The sequence below is a fragment of the Pituophis catenifer genome, unplaced genomic scaffold, assembly GCF_029215685.1.
Source record: "Pituophis catenifer annectens isolate HBS135680 unplaced genomic scaffold, rPitCat1.0.hap2 SCAF_1, whole genome shotgun sequence".
NCBI lineage: Eukaryota > Metazoa > Chordata > Lepidosauria > Squamata > Colubridae > Pituophis > Pituophis catenifer.
Window position 1 is genome coordinate 55,568,816 of NW_027256881.1, and position 18,104 is coordinate 55,586,919.

The window sequence follows — 18,104 nt, forward strand, 5'->3', positions numbered from 1 at the left end:
TGTGTGGAAAGACACAATATATATTTGCGGTATGAAAGAATTATGAACATACAGCATTGGTCAAATAAACAATAATGATGAAAGTCAATTGAGATGTAGGCTGATGACGCTGGAGTAGCAACAGTTGTTGGCCCATCTTAAAAAGCTGAGAGGAAATTTTGAATTTAAATAAAAGTTGCAACAAAAATGAAAGTGGGAGAAGATAAATTGACATTTAAAGGAGCCTTTCTTGTCCCACAATGACCCCCAGATTGGTATGAATTACTGATGTGTGTATGTCTGCATGTAGAGTATGTGTGTTTAGGTAAGCTGTTATAAATGTTTATTATACCTGAAGATTGATTTATCCCAGCTGTCATTTCCATGCTACACAGTCTCTCTATTTTCCAGAGAAGTGAGGTGGTTGTTTGTAGTATTAGCTATTTCCATGGCAGTAGACCGTGATGCCATCAGGGGAAGACTAAAATGTTTCATTGGACATGGGCAATTAAAAATCAAGAGATAAGACTTACATTTTACCAAACTCCTTGGCATTATAGCCTACATGAAGCTAAGAAACGATTGCTGACTTCTTAAGGGACTCAGTATGGGTAAGAGAATAAATGTGTTTGTGTTGTTTGATCCAAGCAAGAAAATGATTACATTTAAAAGAAAACAAAATTAGCCACGTGAAATGGCTTTCTGTATTGTGATGGAAAGAACAAATATAAGTTTCAGAATAATAACTATTGTTAGGCACCGAATTTCTTAGAGTTTTTTTTTCTATTGCTGTACAACAGTTCAGAGCACTACAATTTCCTTGTCAGCAAAATTTTCCAACACATTTAAAAGAATCTAAAATCAAAAATATCTGTTGGTGAGGTTTTCCCTCAAAAATGTTTGCAGAGGCTTGTGATTTTAGTCTTCTTTTAGAAGTTTTTAGAAGTCTTCTTACTAATTATTGATAAACTTTGGCAATAAAATCAGAAACCCTTGTTCTATTCAAAGTAATGCTGGATTAACCAGCTCATGAGCACCCGAAACCTCCAGTCAGTTATGGAGAAGGTGATTTTCTTTAAATAATGTGGCTTGGAATTATATTGCCATAGATGAAACAGTATGTTAAAAGAACTGAGGTTTTCTATTTCATTGTTTTATACAAATAATATAGTCAGAATCAAATTAGAGATGCAGGTTTGAAAGAGTTGGGTTTGGGGTGGGGTGGGGGGCAAGATGTTCATTTGGCTCCAAAATGCATTAGAACAGTGGTCCCCAACCATTTTGGTACCAGAGACTGTTTTCATGGAAAACAATTTTTCCACGAACTGGGAGGAGGGGTGGTTTTGGTTTAACACGCTTATCCGCCACTCACCTCCAGCTGTGCAGGCTGTTCCTAACAGGTCACGGACTGGTAGGGGTTAGGGACCCCTGCATTTAGAACTTAACTAAGGGATTTGTGTTACTATGCATACCTTGAATATGGAAACTTTGAGTTCCCAAATCTGGGCTTTCCAATGTGACACACTCTGGTCTTGGTGCCTACCAGATTTTCTGCCGTGCCCCAACTAATTAAATCAACTAATTAAAACTAATTTAAAAATGGAAGGTTGGCATGTTTCAAAGGAAAATAACACTTCCAATATCTATTTCCAAAACCCCCTTTATTTGGAAATACAAGTAGTCCTCGATTTACAACAGTTCATTTAGTGACTATTTCAAGTTACAATGGCACTGAAAAAGGTGACTTCTGACAGTTTTTCACATTTACAACCGTTGCAGCATCCCCATGGTCATGTGATCAAAATTCAGATACTTGGCATATTTATGATGGTTGCAGTAGCCCAGGGTCATGTGATCACCTTTTGCAAGCATGTTATAAGAAGCATGTTATAATTTAACAACCACAATGATTCATTTAATATTCGCTTAGCAAGAAAGGTCATAAAATGGGGTAAAACTCACTTAACAAATGTCTCATTTAGAACATAAATTTTGGACTCAATACTTATATCCCCTTAAAATTTAGAGCTAGGGCAATAGGGAACATTCCATTCCAAAGAGTATGAAAAATATATTGTGATAAATTGAACTTTTGAAACTGGCTTTATCACCCATTAACAAAATGGTTGCTACAGGGAAATCCTTCCAGCATTCATTTTATAACTGCCCACAGTTTAAAGTTCTAAATAAGTACTTTAGTTCTAACATTGGAAAAGAAGTGAAGTCCTGCCTTTATATTTCTTGCTATAATTCTGACTGTAGAAGAAGAAGAAGACTGATTGTAGAAGATACAATATTTGAAAGCTGTAATTACAACTTCCGCACCAAACATTGTTCCCATAACTTTATTCACTATACAATGAAATCCACTTTGGTCCAGCTCTTTATTTGCTTACACCTAGTAGACAGAATCTTGCCAGACTAAAGCTATAATCTTGTAACCTACCACAGTGGCCCCCAACCTTTTGGGCATCTGGGACCGGTTCTATGGAGAGAGGTTTTTCCGTGGACCTGAGAGGCATGGTTTTGCTTAAGACTATGATACAGTATCATATCTTTAAAGACTTACCCTTTAAAGTAGAAAATGTGCATAAAAGGAAGCTTAGCAGTATTCTCCCTAGCTGTTAGGCACCGCTTTATTTTAATATTTGTAGACTTATAATATAACCTGTACTATTTCTGGATTCCACCACCTTTTTCTGTTAATTAGACTAAACTTTTGATGGGACATATGAGATTCTATGAGTAGAGTTATAAACTGTAGCATCTCATTGCCTTCAGTGCTAATGCCATTCTTATTTTTTATACATTTGAGATGTTAAAATGTTATGTTTTAATAAATAGAAATAAATTAAAATGGTCAGAGAGAAAAACTGGATGGTGCTAACAGCTGAAGTACTGCCAGGCTGCAAAAATCAAGTACTGACCAAGAATGTGATTTTAACAGTATTGGAAATGTTGGAAATGTTACAAGGTTAAGTTACTCTCCTCTTTTGATTGCTAGAATTATGAGGTGATTAAATTTATCATAGCTTTTAAGAAAATTAGGAAATGGAGAAGCTGATCAAAACTGTCTTATGCAAGAGAAACAATAGCAGAAATTATTGTTTTATCTTACCTGTTGTTTTTATGCTGTGATATGCTGCCATTATCTCTCCACGATACAAAATATAAAATTACATTTATAAAGCTGGAGGAAGCAATTTAACTTAGATACGTTATATGTCCTTTACTATAGAGCAAGAGACAATGTGTCTTCATCAACTTTTAAACAACTTAACTTGACGATTGGTATCCTTTTGTCAAATGCCAACATGGCCAGCTTCTTCAATCTCTCTCTTCATATAATTTACTGTAGTTTCCTGTCCCCTAGTCTTTCTCATAAGCATTAGCTAAACCTGTTCCAATTTCTCTGAATCCTACTTATAGTATCCAGAATCAGATGCTGATAAGATCTGACCAAAGTAGAATAAATGGAACTATTAGAAATAGGAATAGGAATATTCTTTATTGGCCAAATGTGATTGAACACACACAGGAATTTGTCTCCAGGGCATAAGCTCTTAGTGTACAAACAACAAAGTGGTAAGTCATAGATCATAAATCATAAGATAACAATAATAAATCATAAAATACAAAAATGGAAAACATGGAAAATACAAAAAATGGAACTTATTTCCCGTAATACAGAGATACTTGTTTTTAAGGCAGACTAAAATCGCATTAGTCTTTTCTGTAGCCCTACTACTACTGGTTATGCTCAATATATAATAAATTTTTACTCCAAGATCTTTTTTGTATGCATTATTACCAATCCAGATTTCCCCACTTGAATCTTTTTCATTTTGAACATTTTTATTTCTACTAGATCAGCGGTTCTCAACCTGGGGGTCGCGACCCCTTTGGGGGTCAAACGGCCATTTCACAGGGGTCGCCAAAGCCCTCTCTCGCCTCCCCCACACCTTCACTCACCCTCACTCTCTGCTCTGTTGGATCGCCGGCCATTCGCTTACCCCGCCCACTCCCAATCTATTTCTGCCTCCTGAGTCCCAGCTGATGGCTAGAGGAAAAAAAAACTGTTTAAATTCTTCCCCCGGGGCTTTGTTAAATTGCTGGCTCGCCCCGCCCCTCCGCACCACTATTTATTGCCAATAAATAGTGGTGGGCGAGGGGTGGGCGAGCCAGCAATTTAACAAATGGTTTGGTGTTTTTTTGTAATTTTATTGGCCCGCGGAGCTTCAGCATAGGCTAATTAGCCCTTGATTAGATCGGCTCCCGACTCTCAGCTGATTTGCTCTCACCTGTTTTGCTCAGGACTCTGCTGCTTGTTTGCAAAGAGTGCTGGAGCAATTTTTTCCCCCTAGCTATGCTGAAAAAGGAAATTGAAAGTAAAGCAGGCTGTTGGCTTTGCTGTTGCTGCAACGTTGGAAAATTAGGCAGGCAAATTTCTTTTCTTTTTCCTCACCAAAAAAGGTAGGTGCAAACAATGGGAAATTTAGGGAAAAAGAGGAGAGTTCAAGATTTTAAAACACAAAAGAAAAAAAGCTCTATTTAACTAGGGAATTGTAATAATTGAGATACTATTAATTGTATATTGTGTTGAAAGCAGAAATGGTTAAGTTGTGGTTTGGAGGAATATATGGGGGAAATTATTTGGTTTATTATTATTGGTAAATATAATTAATTGATTTGTAAGAAATTGGATTGCATGGAAATAATTGGAATATTCATGTTCATATTTATTATACAAAAAAGGTAGTTATATAACTAATTGATTTATATTAAAATGTTGAATTTATATTAAACTGTAATATTACATAATTAACCAATGTGAGGATGGATATAAAAATAGATGACAATGGGAAGGGGTATAATATAGAATAGAAGGGAAAAATTGAATTTGATTAAGATTAGAGATGAGGGTGAAGGGTAATATTGGTTTTTTACAAAAATAGATGAAGAATAAATCTGGCAAAAAGGAAATATAGAAATTGTAAATTTAATTGAAATAACTAAACACTGTTTAAATTTGTGAACCGGCCAAATACTCTGTTCAAAGAAAATACATTGTATGTTTGTATGTGTGTCTCTAGTTATTGTTATTTATTCATATTTGTTCTCTTTTATTCTTTAAAGTTTAACAATTCATTCTTTATCTTAATATCTTTATATTTGTTTGGGGTTGGCTTTCTTCCCTTTCACCTTCTTTATTGTACAGCAATCTTTCTCTCAAACCTACCACCTCTCTCTTTTCTTTCCTTCTTACTTTCTCTTCCTACCCCTCTTCTTCTCCTCCCTACTTCCTCTTCCTTTCTCATTCTCCTCCTCTCTTCCTCCCTCTCTTACCCTCACTCCTACTCTAATTTACCCTCCCTTCCTTCATCCCTCTCTATTGCTGTATCCTTTTATGCATATGGAGTACTCAGAGGGCTGAAAAAGTTATTTCTGACTGGTCCTCGCACTTTTGACCAGTCCTCGAACTTACGACTGTCCTCACATTTTACATTTTTGCCCTATCTTGTCACCATGGTGAAGGGAAGCAGTTGTGAAATGAGTGACACGGTTGTTAAGAATGCTACAATGGGTATAAATGATGACCAGTCATAAATGCGAAGACCGGTCAAAAGTGCGAGGACCTGTCAGAAATGACTTTTTTCAGCCCTCTGAGTAGTCCCTATACACATAGCCATGGCCACCCGGTCACATGACCAGCTAGCAACGCCCACCCAGTCACATGACCTCCAAACCACGCCCACAAAATAAGCCACACCCACAGAACCAGTAGTAAAAAAAATTAGAACCCACCCCTGGTTGGGGGTCACCACAACATGAGGAACTGTATTAAAGGGTCGCGGCATTAGGAAGGTTGAGAACCACTGTACTAGATAGTTCCAGAGTAGAACCATACATGCAGAACTACATTAGACACAATAGATTTACAGTAGATTCTATTCTATGTTAAGTGTAGAATTTAGAATCTTTTTTTTACAGTATAAAAAACTAAACACCAACAGGTTGGAATTCTGATTTTAAATATTCTACAATATTCAGTTCCAAATACCTAGTTACCAGGTGCTGTATGATACAGGTGTTCAGTTGTGTAACAGATAACTGTATCTGTGTATTTTTGTTCTCACAATCTTTTAAGGAAGTTATTCAATCAACAATTAAATTAATTCTTGATAAATCTATGCTGACTTATGACAATAGATATATTGCTTTGAGTATGCTTATGGATTAATCATTTTGTTATGATCAGTGAGGTAATTAATTTTATACCTTTAATATTTAAATATGTTCAAAGTAGGTATTTCCCAATCATGTTTCTAACAACTGAATGCTTCAATTGTACCTCTTCCTCCTATTATTTAAAATGTTGAACTTTTTGTATTCTCAACTGTTCATTTTGCATTTATTCTTTGGGGGGAAATGGGAAATGTAGCTCATGTACATCTTGATCTTTCGTTATGGAACTTTCATCCTTATCACTCAGACACCAGTACAGTACAATTATAAAATTATAAATTTTTATAATTATAAGATTATAAGCAGCATTTGGGGCTGGAAATGTGGATATCTGTTGTCAGTATCCTGACAGACCTTAGCATAATAAAACTTGACACCAGCTTTGGAAGAATTATTTGATAGCCAGAAAATTCACAAAGTTTGTTTCTCAGATAAATGTTCCCTTTGCTTCTTCTTCATTTGATATTACATTTATTTGGACTTTGAAGGCGGAGTGCCATGCTTTGGATCTCCTGCAAGGCTTTTGTTCTATCTCACCATATTTCAAGATATTCACAAACTGAACATTATGCTGTGTTGTCAACACCCTTATAACATTTTTCTTGCCAGGAACAAAGTCCTGTGTAAACATCTTCTGCCATTTGGCATTTAATAGGCCTGCTTGCCAGTGTTTCTCCCTGTTTCCTTGGTTATTAAGTATTTTCTTCAACAGTATAGTCTTCAGTTATTTAAGAGTTCTATGTTAACACTCTTGATCTGTAATAGATTTTATGCACCACTATTCTTTCAAGACTCTTATTAAACATTCTTAGATTCAGACCAAGTTATTTAGTTATAAAAATGATTAACTAGATAACCTCCTCAGCACTTATAGTTTTGTATATCAGTAGCTATCTGCATGGATATATCTTACTCCGTTGATTAGTTCCAGTTACCTTTCTAGAATCTACTTTTTTTAAAAAAAAAATTCTCTTTCTGAGGCTATTCTCCAAAATTATTGAGTCCTGTCTACTTTTAGTTCTAAAACCGGTTATATTTAGATGTCAGTTCATTATTTTTACCTGACCATCCAATATCAGAAGCCTTTAATTCAGATTTAATGTTAACCCAGTGTTCCTCTGGGTTAAGAAAGGGCTTGTGGTATTTTCTTACCATTGGAGCTATTCTATTCATGCACCTTGCCTGCATTCCCAGAACCAGCATCCTTCATTTCTTATCTTGAATCACTTTGTGCTTTTAAGAGACAAAGCTTTACCCCACCCTCCTGAAAAACTACCAATTTTGCCGATGGTCTGATTTTAGATTTGATGCAGCATAATCTAGAGTTCCCTATCTGCTTTTGATACCTTGTTCAAGCTCTGTGCTATTAAACAGTGATAGGTTAGAGCAGTGATGGTGAACCTTTTTTTCTTTGGGTGCCGAAAGCATGCGTGCATGTGCAAAAGTGTGCACGTGCGTGTCGACACTGATAATGCAATGCCCCCCATAGGCCTCGCCCCCATGAATGTGCACACCCCCCGCACTCCCCCCCATTCAGGTGCGCATGATCCCCGTTTTGGTGCTAGCAGGCCTCCCTGAAGCCTCCTGGAACCAAAGACGGGCCGCGGGGGGGGCGCCGCCGCCCCATGCCCTGTTTTGATGTTAGCAGGCCACCCTGAAGCCTCCTGGAACCAAAAACGGGGCATGGGAGCGCCCCATCCCCCCACCTCCGTGAATGTGCACGCGGCCTCCCCATCCCCCATGCATGTGCGTGCATCTCCTGGCAGAGACCTGAAAATCAGCTGGCTGGCAGGAGGTGCGCAGGCATGCGCGGTGAGCTGGCCGTTGACTCATGTGCCTGCAGAGATGTATTGCCATAGGTTCACCATCACGGGCTTAGAGGCTAGTATAGGTAGTCCTTGCTTAGTGACTACCTCATTTAATGACTGTTGAAATGTACAATAGTGCTAAAAAAAATCAACTTAGTGACCAATCTCACATTTATGACCTTCACAGTGTTTCTGTCCTATTTTCACTTTCTAAGTTACCTCATACTAAGATGTCTTTGGAGAGAAAGAGAAACAACCCCAGTTCATCTGAAGGAAATAGCAAGAAGCAAATGCAAACTGAAGTAAAATCCTAAGCATAGTCACAGTCACGTAATTTTCATTTAGCAATCACTTTGCTTAACTATCCAGTTATCAGTCCCAATTGCAGTTGCTAAAATCCCTATAGTGGTGGTCTGTCAGAGAAGAGCATGCAGTATTGCTGTTAAACAAAACACTTTATATATACATATTGGAGCGGCTTTCTAAATTCATCCTATCCCATTCATTGGCTGTTTAGCTCCCCCAAGGGAAGGTAGTGTTCAGATCTAGGCAAGAAAATCCAGTCCCAATAGGTCAAATATAGGCAAGAAGAGGCAGAAGCAGTGGTGGGATTCAGCCAGTTTGCACTAGTTTGGCTGAACCTGTTGTTAATTTTTTGCATAGTTCGGCAAACTGGTTGTTCCCACCACTGGTTGCCCCCGCCCACCAAGATTGCCATTCAGGGTAGGGAGGCTGCAGGGGCATGACTGGGAGCCACGCGGATCAGCTGGAAGGTAGCAGTGGACCAGACATGCCGATCAGCTGAAAGGCTGATCAGTCAGTTCAGTCAGACCTTTCAACTTTCAACATCAAAGATTTTTTTTTTTCCCCTGAGAAGTTGGAAGGTCTGACTGAACCTTTTTTAAACTGGTAGTCTCGTGGTCTTCTTTTGTTGCCCTGCACACAGGAGAATGGAGCTGGAAAGCAGGTTAGTGAGGAATGGGGTGGAAGTGAGGATTTGCATTATCTTTGCTCTGGGAGGGGTGGAAGTGAGGATTTTGCATTATTGTTTTGGGATGGGGTGGAAGTGAGGATTTTGCATTATCTTTGCTCTGGGATGGGGTAGAAGTGAGGATTTTGCATTATGATTGCTTATAAGTAAGTAAGAACCAATAAAAGAGGAATGGAAAAATCCCTATCTGTAGATCAGTGTTTTTCAGTCTTGGCAAGTTTAAGATGGGTGAACTTCATGGTGCCTTGGGAATTCTGGGAATTGAAGTCCATGTACCTTAAAGTTGCCAAAGTTGAAAAGCACTGGTCTGCACTAGAGTTTGGGATTTTCCATTCCTGTTTTATTTAGAGTTTGGTGCAATTAAATAAATCAGTAATGGTTTTCTTAACAAATAGTGATTAAAGGGATATCAACCATTACTGGACTTTTTGGGAGAAACTGAAATTAAAAGTTGATCTGGGCTTTGATGATTAGATATGGGATTATGGAAATAATATAGACAAATGTTAATTTTAGAGTAAGAGTTTGATATATTTTTTACTTATATCTGTAATAAAGAAAGTTGGAAGTCATTCTTTTTTTCGTTTTCCTTCTTTTCCTTTCTTTCTTTCTTACACTTTCACTCTTTTTCTTTCCTGAGCCTTTTTTTTTTCAAATCTGTTTTTTATTTGTTTATCCCTTAGCTTTGTATTTTTTTGATGTATGAAGGATCAAATACTCAGCCATTATAATTCTACATTCCTTATTTACAGAAATCATATCAAAATTTAGAATGAAATCCACTGGGAGCCATCTCATATAAGGCAGGCTCTGAGTCCCTCTAACCAAAAAGTGTTTATTGATAGAAAGGCTATTCTGCATCTCTCCCTCAAATGTTCTTTAAAATAGAGTTTCCCAGAGTTCCTTTAGGAACCTCCAACATGCAAACTGTGGTTACTCATCCTAAAATGAATCCTCTTCACCTGGAGCTTCAAAATTTGCTGTTTGTTGGGAACATGTGTAGCTAAAAGTCAGTCTACATTTAGTGTACATCTGACTTTGGGGATATTTCTTCATAACCAAATGAAAGTGTATTTTCTGTGCAGTTCACACCCCCTGCTTGCTGGATCTGGATGTCACAAAGCAAAGCCCACATTTTCTAATTAACCCCGTGCCCATTTCGACTGGCAGGAGACTAAGTGCTGTCACGCCCCTTGGCCACGCCCACCCAGCCGGTCATTAGGGCAAAGAAACGGTTGGTAAATTATTTGAATCCCACCACTGGGCAGAAGCCCCCTGTGAAGGCAATGAGAAACAAGACTTTGGAAAGCTCCAAATGATTACTATCTGTAGGGCACCTCCCCGATAGAAATATGTCCTTCTACAGTTAACTGAAGGCTTATGAAGGCCATCATAGTCTGTAGGGTGGTTTGCTTTACATTTGACCTGCATACATGAGCTAGCTGAAATATTAAAAGGAACTTCATTTTGCTTTCTTAAGACTTCTGTGAGGCTGAAAAAGAGAAGCTTCTGGCAAGAGTTCCTTCTGCAACTTAGAAAATGATATAACCATATCCTCTGGCCAGGAGGTCATAATTACTGGATTAACTATCTTTCCTTTGATTAGGAGCTTCATTCATCAGAACATTTTGCTGTTCCCAAAAGCACCTGAAAGCAGTTATAGTGCTTTGTTTTCCTCCTTTAATCAAGTCTCACTTCCTTTGTTATTTTCTCTGGCATAATCAGGCCTTAAAAAGAAGTCTCAATTTGAGGATTTCCATGTTAAGTTCTAATAAAAAAAATAAAATTGTTTTAATTTCTGGGACCCTAATGATTGCAAAGCCTCTTTGGGTCGCTCCACTTTCACCACAAGTACCAGCAGTCTAATTAACTGTATCATCCAGTTGGCCTCCGGACAACATAGAAATGAAGCTTTTCTGAACACTTCGACACTTTCTTTTTATGTTTGAGTATAACTAAAGACAACAAGACCAGGAAATAGTCTGAGATGATTATTTTCCTAAGTATGTAAGACCAGATGGGAGAGTCGGCACTCTCTTTTCTACACTATTACTTCCTCCTTAACAGAAGAACAGAGTTGAAAGGGACCTTGGAGGTCTTCTAGTCCAACCCCCTGCTGAGGCAGAAACGCTATACCATTTCAGACAAATGGTTGTCCAATCTCTTCTTAAAAACTTCCAGTGTTGGAGCACCCACAACTTCTGGAGGCAAGCCATTCCACTGATTAATTGTTCTAACTGTGAGGAAAGTTCTCATTATTTCTAGATTGCTTCACTCCTTGATTAATTTCCATCCATTGCTTCTTGTCCTATCTTCAGGAGCTTCCAAAACAGTTATTTGGAATTTATCTTGGTCTTAGGTTTTAGGTTTAGGTTTTATTTGATTTATATACCGCCCTACTCCCGAAGGACTCAGGGCGGTGAACAGCCACAAGATAAAACACGTAAATACAAAATTTAAAAGCAAAATAAAACCGAATTAAACAATTTGGCCCAAGACAGATTTAAAACACCCCAATAATTAAGAACAGATTAAAATTTACATTTTAAAGGGGAAAAAGGGAAAGTTAGGCCAGGCCAGCCTGATGGAATAAAAAGGTCTTGAGAGCACGGCGGAAGGTGCGCATATCCGGGATCCTCCGTATCTCCGGGGGGAGCTCATTCCAGATAGTAGGTGCCCTCACAGAGAAGGCTCTCCCCATGGGGGCCGCCAGTCGACATTGTTTGGCCGACGGCACCCAGAGGAGCCCCTCTCTATGAGAGCGTATCAGCCGGTGGGAGGCTACTGGTGGCAGCAGGCGGTCCCATAGATAACCAGGTCCTAAGCCATGGACCGTTCTAAAGGTGGTAACCAAGACCTTGAAGTGCACACGGAAGACCATCGGGAGCCAGTGCAGCTCGCGCAGGAGAGGTGTTACATGGGAACTCCACGTTGCTCCCATAACCGCCCGCGCGTCCGCACTCTGCGCCAGCTGGAGCCTCCGGGTGCTCCTCAAGGGGAGCGCCATTTAGAGAGCGTTACAGTAGTCCAGGCGGGAAGTGATGAGGGCATGAGTGACCGTGAGTAAGGAGTCCCGATCCAGAAAGGGATGCAACTGGCGAATCAGGCGAACCTGATGAAAAATCCTCCCGGTCACAGCCGTCAAGTGCTCTTCTAAAGACAGCCGTGAATCCAGGAGGACGCCCAAGTTGTGAGCCCCCTCCGTGGGGGCCAGCGATTCGCCCCCAATAGTCAGTGATGGCACTAACTGACTATATCGGGACGTCAGAAACCACAGCCACTCAGTCTTGGATGGGTTGAGCCTGAGCCTGTTTCTCCCCATCCAGATCCGCACGGCCTCCAGGCACCAGGACATCACTTCAAGGGCATCGTTGGGGTGGTCCAGGGTGGAGATGTACAGCTGAGTGTCATCAGCGTACTGATGGTACTTCACCCCGAAACCACGGATGATCTTGCCCAGCGGCTTTACATAAATGTTGAACAGAAGGGGCGAGAGGACCGACCCTTGCGGCACCCCACATATGAGGCACTTCGGGGTCGACCTCTGCCCCCCTGCCAACACAGACTGCAACCGGTCGGAGAGAAAGGAGGAGAACCACCGCAACACAGTGCCCCCCACCCCTAACTCTTCCAACCGGTGCAGCATGATACCATGGTCGATGGTATCAAAAGCCACTGAGAGATCTAGGACAGAGGAGCAACCTCTGTCCCAAGCCCTCTAGTGATCATCAACCAACGTGACCAATGCCGTTTCTGTGCTGTGCCCAGGCCTGAAGCCCGACTGGAACGGATCCAGATACACCGTTTCATCCAGGTGCTGGGGGAGCTGTCGCGCAACCTTTGCTACAAAGCGAAGGTTGGAGACCGGACGATAATTAGACAACACTGCCGGGTCCAGGGAAGGCTTCTTGAGGTCAGGCCTCACCACCGCCTTTTTCAAGGCAGCGGGGAAGTCACCCTCACCCAGTGAAGCATTTATAATCCCCTGGAGCCAGCCTTGCGTCACCTCCCGAGAAAACAGCACTAACCAGGAGGGACACGGGTCCAACAAACGTGGTCGTGTTCAGTCTACCCAGAATCCTGTCCACATCATCAGGAGTCACAGGATCAAACTCATCCCAGATAACATTCTCAAGACCTGCCTTAGTCATCCCCCCTGAAACTACCCAGTCGGAGTCCAGGTCTTCCCGAATCTGAGTGATTTTGTCATGCAGATACTGTACAAAGTCCTCAGCTCTACCCTCCAAGGGGTCCTCCCGCACTCCCTGGTGGAGCAAGGAGCGGGTCACCCTAAACAGGGCAGCCGGGCGGTTATCTGATGATGCAATAAGAGCAAAATAATTACACTTTGCTGCTTTTATCGCCACTAGGTAATTCTTAATATGAGATCTTAGCAGTGTCCGGTCAGATTCAGAAAGGCTGGCCTTCCAACTGCTCTCTAGACATCTTTTCTGGCGCTTCATCTCAGCTCCTCAGTAAACCAAGGAGCTAGATGAGATTGGCACCGGGTCAGAGGCTGCAAAGGCACAACCCGATCCAGAGCTCCAGCGTCCGCCCTATCCCAGGCGGCTACTAGGTCTCCAGTCGAGGCATGAGCCAGAGCCTCAGGGAATGGCCCAAGCTCCATCTGGAACCTATCAGGCTCCATCAGGCGCCTGGACGGAACCATCTTACCGGCTCTGCCTCCCTGCGGCGGGGTGCAGCGGTTCGAAGGTCAAGGCAAAGGAGAGAGTGATCCGACCATGACAGGGGCTCGGTGACTATATCCCCTATCTTAAGATCACTCAACCACTGTCCAGAGACAAAAACCAGGTCCAGCGTGTTTCCCCCCCGTCTTGCCATTTTCATTGTATTGCCTTCTTTAAATCAAAAGTGAAAAACCTCTGACTGGTTTAGGAGTTGAAGTCCACAAGTCATAAAAGGACCATTGTTGCCCACCCATGCTTTAAATCATGGGTGTCAAACTCGATCACGTCACATGATGTATCGTGACTTTTTTGCCTTTGCGGAGCTGGGGAGGGCATGGCCTGCATGTGATGCATCCGGCCCATGGGCCGCCAGTTTGACACCTTTGCTTTAAATGATAAATATTAATGTCTACTATCTTTGTCTTTCTTGTATTCTGGACCATGTATTCTGGAGTTGGAAAAATAACCAAGCTGTTTTACTTTTTGTAATATGTATGTATTAAAAATAAAAGCTTCTGACTTTGGACTTGAATGCTTGTTTAGGTTGTTTTGTTCTGTTCTAGAAGCAGCTGTTTCCCTTCAAAACATAGCTAAGTCTGTAATATATGTGCTCAACTCCTCTGGAAAATGCACATTTGAGTGTACATGTGAATGGAGGATGCACAGTAACAGATGGTTCCTTAATCGTAGAAATTACTCATAATTGCCATTTCAAAACAGAAGGCTGAAATGCTTTTAAAGTTAGCCTAATGAAATCAAAATCTAGTAATTGCTTCTCATTACAAAATTCGGTGACAAGATAACAGCATTACATTATAGCACGGCTTTCTTTTCTTAAAAGCTGTATCTCTAAAAGTGAATTTTCCTGAGCTATCTATTAAGATGTGTTTGGCAGGAGGTTTGACATGCAAGATGGAAGTGTGTTTAAGGAAGAAATGCACGTATGTATTTTTGATGTGTTAAGTTGGATATTTTAAGCAAGGTTTGTGTGATTGGTTTTCCAGATGTTTGACACAATTTCTTTGTTTTAGCTTTCACAATTTTTTTTATTGTAACCATTCTTTTCCCATCCCATCCCTCCATCTCCTTGCTGAATGATACATAGTCTCCTGCTTGGGCAGGAGGTTGGACTAGAAGATTTCCAAGGTCCCTTCCAACTTTATTATTCCAGTCTAATCTTATTTCTGAGGCTGGGACAGTTGATCAGCCATAGAAACCCACTTGCTTATGTCCTGTCCTGCACTGCTCAGACATGAAAGAGGAAACTAAGATTAAAATAGAAGGGGTCTCTCTCTTTCATGCTACTGCATAGCTGGCCAACTTTTGACTTGCTGTTATCTTGGCCAGGTATGGGTTTTTTCCTTCAGACTTCTTTCTGTACTCTGCTCTTCCCTATATTCAGCAAAACATATCTTGGTATAAAAAGTACTGGAGTTTTTCCAGCTTGCTGCATCAATAATATCCATGTGTTTATGAGAGCCCCTTGATTAAGAGCCTTTGATTTCCTACACCGCCTATTCTTTATTGGCCAAGTGTGATTGGACACACAAGGAATTTGTCTTTGTGCATACACTCTTGGTGTACATAAAATATAAGATACATTCATCAAGAATCATAAGGTACAACACTTAATCATAGTCATAGGGAACAAATAAACAATCAAATCATATTAGGAAACAGTCAATATAAAACTTAAGGATACCAGCAACAGTCATAAGTGGGAGGAAATGGGTGATAGGAACAAAGATTAATGGTAATGCAGACTTAGTAAATGTTGTAAATCAGAGGTCCAGGCTTTTGCTCTGTTTCAAGATGTCTTCAAGATGTCTCTCAGATGTCTCTCCAGACTTCGTAGAAAACTTTATTTTTATACAGTTTTACACAAGCAGATAAAAGGTAGCACAGTAACAGTATTCTGATTGGATAGAAGTTATTCACCCCTCTCTCAAGTTGCCATCTTCTCTAGGTGAGCTTATATTAGATCATCCACATCTGAGCCAATTATGAAGTAATGAAGTAAGCAGAAAAGACCCACACATCACCAGCCGGCAGTGTGCTGCTACAGCCTGGCACTGAGACCTTTGACCTACTGACCTACAAGTAAATAGTTTGACAGTGTTGACAGTGTTGACAGTGTTGAGGGAATTATTTGTTTAGCAGAGTGATGGCATTCTGTCTAGTTGTTCTGGTGCGCAGTGCTCTATAGCATTGTTTTGAGGGTAGGAGTTGAAACAGTTTATGTCCAGGATGCGAGGGGTTTGTAAATATTTTCACAGCCCTCTTTTTCACTTGTGCAGTATACAGGTCCTCAATGGAAGGCAGGTTGGTAGTAATTGTTTTTTCTGCAATTCTAATTATCCTCTGAAGGTTGGGTTGCAGAACCAAACCAGAGATGACAGACTCAATAATTCCACTGTAGAACTGGATCAGCAGCTCCTTGGGCAGTTTGAGCTTTCTGAGTTGACGCAGAAAGAACATTCTTTGTTGTTTTTTGTTGATGACGTTTTTGATGTTAGGTGTCCATTTTAGGTCTTGAGATATGGTAGAACCTAGAAATTTGAAGGTCTCTGCTGTTGATATTGTGTTGTCTAGTATTGTAAGAGGTGGTAGTATGGGAGGGTTTCTCCTAAAGTCCACCGCCATTTCTATGGTTTTGAGTGTATTCAGTTCCAGACTGTTCTGGTCACACCACGAGGCTAGTTGTTCAAACTCCCGTCTGTATGTGGATTCATCATTGTCTCAAATGAGACCGATCACTATTGTGTCATCTGCGAACTTCAGTAGTTTAATAACAGATGCAGTCATTGGTATATAGAGAGAAGAGAAGTAGAGAGAGCACACAGGTATCTGATGTGATTCTGCTTAGCTTCACCTGCTGCTTCCTGTCTGTTAGGAAGCTTATGATCCATTTACAAGTGTGCTCAGGTACCGCTAGCTGGTTTAGTTTAGTTAAAAGAATGTCTGGAATGATGGTGTTGAATGCTGAACTAAAGTCTACACAGAGGACCCTTGCATAGGTCTTTGGAGATTCAAGATGTTGAAGTTCTCCAGTGTTTCTTTTACCTCTTTGGATGTCTCCAGTCTTCTGCAATCGGCTTTTAATTCTTGCAACTACTGAGAGACCAGTTCCATCACTTCCTCTCAACTGTGAGTTTGAAGCAGCCATTAGGTTGACTCAGCCTTCCCTCCTTCCAAAATTGGTAAAATGAGGACCCAGATTGTTGGGGGCAATATGCTGACTGTAAACTGCTTAGAGAGGGAAGTAAAGCACTATGAAGCAGTATATAAGTCTGCTGTTGCAGTATAAGCTTGCTGTTGCTACCAGGCTGCAGCAGAAGCTAGAAAGCCTGGTCCTCCAAAGAGAAGTCCTGCCTTGTAGTACATAGGATGGTGCCGCATGATGAAACGGAAGTTCCCTTAACCATGTTCAGTAGCCTTTTTTTTTATGATCATGAATTTTGTTTTAAGATGATTTTAAAGCAATTACCTTTATTATAAGATACAATGTGAGAGGTTACATTTCATTTTTTTACAAATTTCTATTAATAATTTATTTTTAAAAAACCATACAAACTAACACAAACCTACAAAAAGAAAAAGCATTTTTAACTTCCCAAATAGGATTGTATAGTTTCTACATGGTGATTCTATTGTATTATATTAAAAATTAACCCAAGGCTTTCCTTAGGCTGTGAAGTACCATATTTTCGGTGTATAAGACACTTCCCCCCACCCCCAAAAAAAGTGGGTGGAAATGTCTGAAGCCGAGCGAATGTGACTGAAACCCTACCCTTCAGCCTCTGCCTCCCAGCAATTTGCCTCCTTGAAGCAAACTGCCTGGTCAGCTTCAGCACAGCCTGATTTAGCACCAGCAGCTGATTGGCGGTTGGATCTGCCTCCCGGAATACCACCTATCAGCTGTTCTAGGCTGTAGGGATCGCCATTACCCATTGTCACTGTCACCACCCATCGCTGCTGCTGCCTATCACCAACTCTGTGCATCCCATTTTTGGCCTCTGCGCACCCCATTTTTGGCCTGTTTCAGGCAGTAGGGATCGTCACCATCTATCGCCGCCGTCTGGAATGGGCTGAAAATGAGACGCACGGAGGCCAAAAACGGGACACACAGAGGTTGAAAATGGCATGCGCAGAGGCGGCAATAGGCAGCGATGATGGTGATGGGCAATGGCGATCCCCGCAGCCTGGAACAGCTGATAGGCGGTATTCCAGGAGGCAGATCCAACCGCCAATCACTGTTGGTACTAAATCAGGCTGTGCTGAAGCTGACCAGGCTGTTTGCTGTTTGCTGCAAGGAGGCAAATTGCGCAGAGGCAAAGGCAGATTTTTTTTTCTTGTTTTCCTCCCCAAAAGCTAGGTCCAAAAAATACCATA

General features: G+C 40.9%; 1 protein-coding gene across 1 annotated transcript in view; it reads left to right on the forward strand.

Moving 5' to 3' along the window:
- Positions 1–18,104, forward strand: part of RBKS (ribokinase) — a 68,266-nt gene that overhangs the window by 4,201 nt on the left and 45,961 nt on the right. The window lies entirely within an intron of this gene.